At 34.7% G+C, this 10054-nt stretch overlaps 1 pseudogene; it reads left to right on the forward strand.

Annotated features, from left to right (window-relative positions):
* The first annotated feature begins 1557 nt into the window (after positions 1–1557).
* LOC136377113 (olfactory receptor 11G2-like) lies at positions 1558–9837 on the forward strand (annotated as a pseudogene).
* The last annotated feature ends 217 nt before the right edge of the window (positions 9838–10054 follow it).

Raw genomic sequence — 10054 nt, forward strand, 5'->3', positions numbered from 1 at the left:
GATAATGGGAAATATATTATTTTTCATGTTTCTATGCATGCCCTATTTACAGAGGCTATAATAACCAAAACCAAGGTTTGTATGCAGACTATCTACCAAAGTTTGGGTTTTCTTAAAACTCAAAAAAACAAAAAGCCATTATGCAAATATATAATCACCCAAAGTCATTCTGCCTTGAGGTGCTCCCAAAAAGTGATTGGGAGAGAGAGCAAAAATTTAAAGTTTTCTTTACATATTCTGCTACATGTACGTTAATATTAGATCTATAACATCAGGTTTCACATTATATATGGATTTTCCAGCATTATATTCCCACCCAGACAATCAGAGACCTATTTCAACAAGACCATATTAATGTTCATCCTATCCTTCAGCTGTACCTACCCCAGATGGCTGGGGAACTATATTAACAGAAGTGAGTAGCAGTTTTCTTACAATTAATTTGAATGTTTTACTCCTGAAGTTTAGATTGCATTACCACATAAAATCAATAAGCTGGTTAATTACCTCAAAAGAGAAAAATGATTCCAATAGTCCCAAGGGTTTTCTGTTCCCTGGACACACAATCTAAGTCATCTTAATCTACAAGGAGAAATGTCTGTGTAATCTCTTTCTGAGAACAGAAAAAGTTCATTCTTTTTATAAGTATTTATTAAAAGCTGTCCAAGTGCAAAACATTAAACTAATTACCAGTCACTTCTGGTAAAGTTACTTCTCAGACAAAGGGATTATGAGCTTTATGACAAAGTTCTATTCAGGAAAATACTCCTGAGTGAGCCACTTCAAAGAATTCTCTTTTGGGAGAAGCATATAGTAAAAGTAGGAGGTACAATAAAGAAATGCCTCTTTTAAATCTTAAGTCTGATCACTGACTTGAAGCTCATCATAAAAGATGGACAATGAATTTCCCAGAAATGGCTGTAAATTGCATCATGGATTAAAATATTCTCATAAAACAGATTTAGGAGCAGTTTTCTTTATCAATTCCATACTACTGTACTTCTCTTGAGAGCAGAAAAATTCTGATATAACCACCTATATTTCTTTTAAAGTCTCAAAAGTTCTGCCAAGAAGATAGTTACCCAGTCTGATATTACCAAAAAAAAAAAAAAAATAGAGAGAGTGAAGTTGGTAAAATACAGTCTCTGTGTCATTCCCCAGGCTCTGGTGAATATAAAACTTAACATTAGAAAAGGATGCTGATCTGATCCAGAGAGAAGTGGCGCTGTGAGGGGTGCTCTCGATATTTCCCTCTGAAATTTCAATAAATTCAACAACTAGAGACAGAGAAACAATCTCAGAAACATCTGAAATATACACACACCAGACATAGGTATGATTGGGCAAAAAGGTGGCTGAATATGTAATCCACTCTGAAGGAAATAAGATGGAGAATGGAGTATTTCACTTTTCTCACTAATATGAGGAAGAATTGCTTTCACCTGGAACAGAGAGAAACAGAGGATTTGGGCCAGAGGGAAAAAGCTGGGCTAGGGCGGATGATCAAGCAGAGGAAAGAATGTGCTGGATCGGCCTGAGATCACAATTGCGGGGCTAATGTGGGTGGCAGATTCCGATGGAGGTTGCCAGAGTGGGTTGCCCATGAAGGCCAGAGCCAGAATGGCTTTGGGCTTGGTGCGCTCCCAGTCTGCGATCACAGGTAGTGTGCGAGTGGCTTCACCTGGTGCCTCTGGCGTGGGCGCATGCATTCACGGGCACAGGGGCTAGGCCCAAGATTGTCAGCAGTACACTTCTGCGTGGGCTGTAGCCAGCATTTCTATGTGGTACTGGCTCCCTGATCAATAGCATGGGAAGTGCACAAGGGCCAAGATCCCTAGGCCTGGACCTGTCTGGGCAGGGTACCTCCACAAGCCGATACAGGTCACAAAGCACATTCCTACAGAGCAGACCTCCAAGTGCACTGTTTTTCTATCTTTATTTTTTACTTTGGTCATTTTATCTTCCTTCCATCTTATTCTTTTCCTTTTGAACTTCATTATCCAGAGGTGTTATATTTTTTTTTGTTTTTTTTTATGAATTACATTTTTAAAACCTTAAACTTTTTTCTTTCTTCTTTTTTTCTCTTCTTTTTTTCTTTTCCTTTTTCTTTCATTCAATAGTCATTTATCAACAAATTATTTTATTCTGGATTCATATTTTTTGTGGCATTTTGTATATTTTTTACTTTATTTTTTAGCTCTTTGTCATTTTCCCCCAGCTCTGGCTCCCCATTCTATATAATTTTTGTTCAACTTATCATAATAGAATTTTCATTTTTTAACTGTATTTTATGAATTTTTATTTTATTTTTTTAATCATCTCTTATTAATGTTATTAACAATACCACTCCCAAATGCCATTAAGGGGGGAAAATCAAATATCATGGGTACAAAAGACAGAGATGTAGCTCAGATAGATGAGGAAAAATCTATAAAAAATAATTTCAATTGCCTGGAAACCTTGGAGTTAAATGACAAAGAATTAAAAATTGAAGTTCTAAAAATACTCAGGGAAATATGAGAAAGCACAGAAAGGTAATTTAGAGAGCTCAAAAAACAATTCAATGAACAAAAAGAATACATCACCACAGAAATTGAAACTATAAAGAGGATTAAACAGAGATGAAAAACAATACATGAACTGAAAAAACGAGGTAACAAGCTTAGCTAATAGAACAGGCCAGATAAAGGAGATAATTAGTGACATAGAAGAAAGGCAACTAGAGACACTACAGAGACAAGAGGAGAGAGACTCACAAATTAAAGAAAAATGAGAAAGCCTTACAGGAATTGTCTGACTCCATCAGAAAGAGCAACATAAGAATAATGGGTATGTCAGAAGGAGGAGAGAGAGAAATGGAATGGAGAACATATTCAAACAAATAATAGATGAGAACTTCCCAAGCCTGTGAAAAGAATTAGAGCCTCAAATCCAAGAAGCAAACAGAACACCAAGTTATCTTAACCCAAACAAACCTATTCCAAGACAAATTGTAATGAAATTATCACAAAGCAGTGACCAAAAAAAATCCTCAAGGCAGCCAGAGAAAGGAAGAATATAACATATAAAGAAAGGCCCATTAGGTTATCATCAGATTTCTCAGCAGAAACTCTACAAGCCAGAAGAGAGTGTACCCCAATATTTAAAGTACTGAAAGAGAAGAACTTACAGCCAAAAATACTATATCCATCAAAACTATCCTTCAAATACAAAGGAGAAATAAAAACATTCACAGATATAGAAAAGATGAGGGAAATTATCACCAGAAAACCCCCACTTCAGGAAATACTAAAGGGGATTATCCAACCAGATACAAAGAACAAAACAAAATTACAAGTAAAAGTTCCATCAAGATTACAATAAAAACAAGATTAATCTGTGATGACAAAAACAAAAAAAAAGGGGAGAGGACAAAGATTAACAGTAGCAAAGGAAGATGGAGTGCAGAAGCACTCATGATATAATGTACTACAATAAACATGATATGTATCCTTTTTATTACTCAATGGTAACCACCCCTGAAAAAACCACTACAGGAACACATGACTCAACAAAAGAAGAAACAGAGGAAAGAAGTGTGGAATACAACCAAACAACAAAAAAATGACGGAAGAACAAAAGAAAAGTACCAAACAAGATACAGAGCTATCACAAAGCATATACAAAATGACAATAGGAAACCCTCAAGTGTTAATAATTACACAAAATGTAAATGGATTGAACTCACCAATAAAAAGACACAGAGTAGCAGAATGGAACAAAAAAGAAAATTCAACTATATGCTGCCTTCAAGAAACACATCTAAGCTACAAGGATAAAAACAAATTTAAAGTGAAAGGTTGAAAAATAATTCTCCAAACAAAGAACAGCAAGTGTAATCATCAATGCTGAATATAAGACAGCAAAGGTAATCAGAGACAAAGTGTCATTTCATAATGATAAAGGGAACATTGACACAAGAAGACATAACAGTTCTCAATGTATATGCACCAAACCATGGAGCACCAAAGTATATAAGACATCAACTAACTGATCTAAAAATAAAAACCAACAAAAATACAATTATACTTGGAGACCTCAATACACTGCTGATGGCTCTAATCATTCATCCAAACAGAAAATCAGTAAAGAAATATTGGCCTTAAACAAAACACTAGAACAATCGGACATGATAGACATCTACAGGACATTTCATCCCAAAGCGCCAGAGTATACATTTTTCTTCAGTGTACATGGAACATTTTCAAGAATTTGCCATATGTTGGGCCACAAAACTAACATCAACAAATTCAGAAAGATCGAATTATACCAAGCATTACTCTCTGACCATAAAGCTTTGAAACTAGAATTCAATTGTAAAAAAGAAGTAAACCCACAAAAATGTGGAAACTAAACAACATACTTTTAAAAAAAGAGTGGATCAAAGAATAAATAAAAGCAAAAATCAAAAGATACATACAAACAAATAAAAATGATAATACAATATTATCAAAATCTCTGGGATGCAGCAAAAGCAGTAATAAGAGGGAAGTTCATATTACTACAAGCCTATATAAACAAACAAGAGAGAGCCCAGTAAACAACTTAACATCACATCTTAAGGAACTAGAAAAAAAGAACAAAGGCAACCCAAAAACAAGCAGAAAAGAGGGAATAATAAAAATCAAAGCAGAAATAAATGAAATAGAGAACAGAAAAACTATAGAAAAAAATGATAAAACAAGGAACTGGTTCTTTGAAAAGATCAACAAAATTGGCAAACCCTTGGCAAGACCCACTAAGGAAAAAAGAGAAAGGACTCATATAAACAAAATCCTAAATGAAAGAGGAGAAATCACTACAGATATCATAGATATACAAAGAATTATTGTCGAATACTATGAAAAACTATATGTCACCAAATGTAACAATCTAGAAGAAATGGATAAATTCCTAGAACAATACAATGTTCATAGACTGAGTCATGAAAAAGTAGATAGCCTAAACAGACCCATAAACAAGGAGGAAATAGAAACAACTATCAAAACCTCCCCAAAAGTGAAAGTCCAGGGCCAGATGGTTATATTAGTGAATTCTATCAAACACTCAAAGAAGACTTGATTCCTATTCTTCTCAAAGTCTTCCAAAAAACTGAGGAAGAAGCAATACTTCCAAACACATTTTATGAGGCCAGTATAACTCTCATACCAAAACCTGGCAAAACAACACAAAAAAAGAAAACTACAGACCAATATCTCTAATGAACAGATGCTAAAATCCTAAACAAAATGTACTAGCATATTGAATACTACAACACATTAAAAAAATAATCATTATTAAGTGGGATTCATACTGGAATCACAAGGATGGTTCAGCATACATAAAACAGTTAACATGATACATCATATCAACAAAACAAAAAACAGAAATCATTTGATCCTATCAATAGATGCAGAAAAGGCATTCAATAAAATACATCATTTTATGTTTAAAACACTCAACAAAATGGGTATAGAAGGAAAATATCTCAAGATAATAAAGGTCATTTATGACAAACCATCAGCTAACATCATATTAAATGACATAAAACTGAGGACTTTTCCCCTAAAATCAGGAACAAGACAAGATTGCCTACTCACTCTACTCTTATTCAACATAATGCTGAAAGTTCTAGCCAGAGAAATCAGACAAGAGAAAGAAATAAAAGGCATTCATATTGGGAAAGAAGAAGTAAAAGTTTCACTTTTTGCAGATGATATGATCCTGTACATCAAAAACTCTAAAGATTCAACAAAAAGACTATTAGAAACAATAAAACGGAATAAGAACAATACAATAAGGTCACAGGATACAAAATTAATATACAGAAGTCTATTGCTTTTCTAAATGCCAACAATGAAACATCAGAAAACGAACTCAAAAAAATAATTTCCTTCACGATTGCAACAACAAAAAAATACCTAAGAATAAACATAACAAAGAATGTAAAGGACCTATATAATAAAAACTACAAAACATTGTTAAGGGAAGTTGAAAAAGATACAATGAAATGGAAAAATATTCCTTGTTCTTGGATAGAAAGAATAACTATAGTCAAAATGACCATATTACCCAAAGCAATATACAAACTTAATGCAATTCCTATCAAAATTCCAATGTCAGTTTTAAAGAAATGGAACAAAAAATCATCAGGTTTATATGGAACTATAAAAAAACCCAAATAGCCAAAGTAATCCTAAGGTAAAAGAACAAAGCTGGGGGCATTATAATACCTGACTTCAAATTATATTTTAGAGACATGATAATCAAAACAGAATGGTATTGGCAGAAAAATAGACAATGGAACAGAAGAGAGAGCCCAGAAATAAAACCATATATATATATGGTCAAATCATCTTTGATCAAGGAGCCAAAAATACACAATGAAGAAAAAAAAAACCTCTTCAATAAATGATGCTGGGAAAACTGGAGAGCCACATGCAAAAAAATAAAACTTGAGTACAGTTTGTCCCCTTGTGTCAAAATTAATTCAAATGAATCAAAGACCTAAATATAAGACCTGAAACAATAAATTACATAGAAAAAAACATAGGTACTAAACTCATGGACCTTGGTCATAAAGAGCATTTTATGAATTTGACTCCAAAGGCAAGGGAAGTGAAGGCAAAAATTAATGAATGGGACTACATCAGACTAAGAAGCTTTTGCACAGCAAGAGAAACTGACAACAAAACAAACAGACAGCCAACTAAATGGGAGATGATATTTTCAAATAACAGCACGGGTAAGGGCCTAATATCCAAAATATACAAAGAACTCACAAAATTCAACAACAAACAAGCAAACAATCCAATAAGAAAATGGAAAGAGGACATGAACAGACACTTCTCCCAGGAAGAAATACAAACGGCCAACGGATATATGAAAAGATGCTCATCCTCATTAGCTATTACAGAAATGCAAATCAAAACTACAATGAGATACCACCTCATGCTTGTTAGATTAGCTATTATCAACAAAACAGTTAATAACAAGTGTTGTAGAGGCTGTGGAGAAAAAGGAACCCTCATTCGCTGTTGGTGGGAATGTAAAGTAGTACACCATTATGGAAGTATGGTGGTTCCTCAAAAAATTAAGAATAGAATTACTATATAATCCAGAAATCCCTCTACTAGGTATATACCCCCAAAACTAAAAAGCATTGATACATAAAGACACATGCAGCCCCGTGTTCATTGCAGCATTGTTCATGGTGCCCAAGACATGGAAACAACCAAAAAGCCCTTCAATAGATGATTGAATAAAGAAGATGTGGTACATATATACTATGGAATACTACTCAGCCATAATAAATGATGACATAGGATCATTTACAACAACATGAATGGACCTTGATAACATTATACTGAGTGAAATAAATAAATCAGAAAAAACTAAGAACTGTATGATTTTATACATAGGTGAGACACAAAATTGAGACTCATGGACATGGACAAGAGTGTGGTGGTTATCAGGGGGAGGAGAATGGAGGAGAGATAGAGAGTGGGTGAGGGAAGGATCATAAAGAAAACCAAATAGAAGGTGACAGAAGACAATTTGACTTTAGGTGATGGGTATACAACAAAATTAAATGTCAAAATGATCTAAAGATGATTTCTCTTAATCTATGTACTCTAATTGATCAAAGTTACCCCATTAAAATTAATTGTCTAAATAAAATTAAAGTAAAAAGAAAAGGATGCTGTTGAAACTAATAGAAAATAATATTTTAAAGTAAATAATCACTGTAAACAGAAGAAAAGGATGTTGACAATTAGAGTTCTCATATACTGTCAGTGGCAGTGAAAAATAAAGTAGTGATGATGAAATGCTTTAGCTTAATCTACTAAAATTAAAGATGCACACACCTCACATTTTAGCCTACAAACATATGAACCAGGGAAAATAAACTATATGTTTGTAGTAAAATTCCTTCAAATGTTAAAATAACCAAAATCACTGGAAATAACCAAAATATATACCTATAGTAGAGTGTTTAAATAAGGGGTGGTTTATTCATAGAAAGCAAAAGTATAGAGCAGTAAAAATGGACAAACTACAGATACAACATAAATTTCACTTACTGTTGCACAAAAGAAGCTAACCAAAAGCACTACATATAACATAATTCATTTATGTAAAGTAAAAAAACAAGCAAAACTAAATACTTTTGTTTAGAAATGTACACTTAGTTATTAAAATAAAAAAACACAAGGAAGTAGTTGCCAAATGGAAAGGAGAATATTAACAGTGATTGGAATGAAGCTTGAGGGGAGATCTACTTCTTGACCTCAGTGGTAATTACTATAGAACTTTATTTATAATAAAATGATACATTTGCCTGACCAGGCAGTGGCACAGTGGATAGAGCATTGGACTGGGATGCAGAGAACCCAGGTTCGAGACCCTGAGGTCGCCAGCTTGAGCACGGGCTCATCTGGTTTGAGCAGAAAACCCACCAGCTTGAACCCAAGACCGCTGGCTCCAGCAAGGGGTTACTTGGTCTGCTGAAGGCCCGTGGTCAAGACACATATGAGAAAGCAATCAATGAACAACTAAGGTGTTGCAAGGCGCAATGAAAAACTAATGATTGATGCTTCTCATCTTTCTCCATTCCTGTCTGTCTGTCCCTCTCTCTGACTCAGTCTCTGTCTCTGAAAAAATAAAAGATAAATTTACAGCTCCTTAAATCTGTATAGCTATGTACTAAGCATGTTTATACATACTAAGCACTATGTATTAAGCATGTTTCCATACATTTTACAATAAGGAAACACCTCTGTTTACTGATATTCACTGACTTCTAGTGTTTTAGCACTCCAACAACTAAGCCAAGACAGTATTTCAGGTTTAAACAAAAATATTAATTATTGATATATAAGTGTTTATTGTATCCCCCATGGTGACTTCAATTCAAACCTCTGTCCTCATCTATCTATACACAGTTATTCAATAAATTGATGATCTTTTTACAGCTCACAGACCCAAGAAAATCTTCAACAACTCCAGCACCACCAATGGCTTCATCCTCTTGGGCTTCTCTGGCCTCAAGAAGGGACAAGTTCTCCCCTTCACGGTCTTCTCTGTTGTCTACTTCCTGACCCTCATGGGCAATAATTCTATTATCTGTGCATGTGCTGGGATCAGAGACTCCACACCCCCATGTACATTCTCCTTGCCAGCTTCTCCTTCCTGGAGATCTGGAACGTCACTTCCATTGTCCCCAAAATGTTGCTTAACTTTCTTTCTGACACCAAGGTCATATCCTTCACTTGGTGCTTTCTCCAGTTTTACTTGTTCTTCTCCTTGGGTTGTACAGAATGTTTTACCTTGGCTATAATGGCATTTGACCGATACCTTGCCATCTGCTGACCTCTACACTATCCAACCATTATGACTGGACATCTCTGCACCAATCTTGTGGTCAGCTGCTGAGTACTTGGTTTCTTCTGGTTCCTGATTCCTATCATTGTTATTTCCCAAATGTCCTTCTGTGGTTCCAGGATCACTGACCACTTCTTGTGTGACCCAGATCCTCTGTTGGCCCTCAGGTGTACCAGAACCCCTGTAATAGAGTTAACTAGCTCCATATTAAGTTCTTCACTCTTATTTATCCTCTTTCTTTGTATCATGGTACTTTATTTTCTGATTCTACAAGCTGTGTTGAGGGTTCCTTCAGCAACTAGACAAAGAAAAGCTTTCTCCACCTGTGGGTCCCATTTGGCTGTGGTTACTCCATTCATTAACACTGTAATATATAGTCTGAAGAACAAAGATATGAAACATGATATAACCAAATTATTGGGGACATGCAAGTAAAAGTATTTATTTAAAATATTTGGGGGGACATAATCTGTTTTTAATTTCTTGTTTAAAAAACACTAACTGACATCACTCAAAAAATTGTTCACATCAGCTTCCAAGATGGCAACAGAGTAGGCAGATGTTCCAACTGCCACTTCCCAAAACCAAATTGGATTACAACTCAAATTAAGAACAATCATCGTGAAAAACCAACTTTGGACTAAATGAAGTG

The sequence above is a fragment of the Saccopteryx leptura genome, chromosome 6 (genome assembly GCF_036850995.1).
Source record: "Saccopteryx leptura isolate mSacLep1 chromosome 6, mSacLep1_pri_phased_curated, whole genome shotgun sequence".
Taxonomy (NCBI): domain Eukaryota; kingdom Metazoa; phylum Chordata; class Mammalia; order Chiroptera; family Emballonuridae; genus Saccopteryx; species Saccopteryx leptura.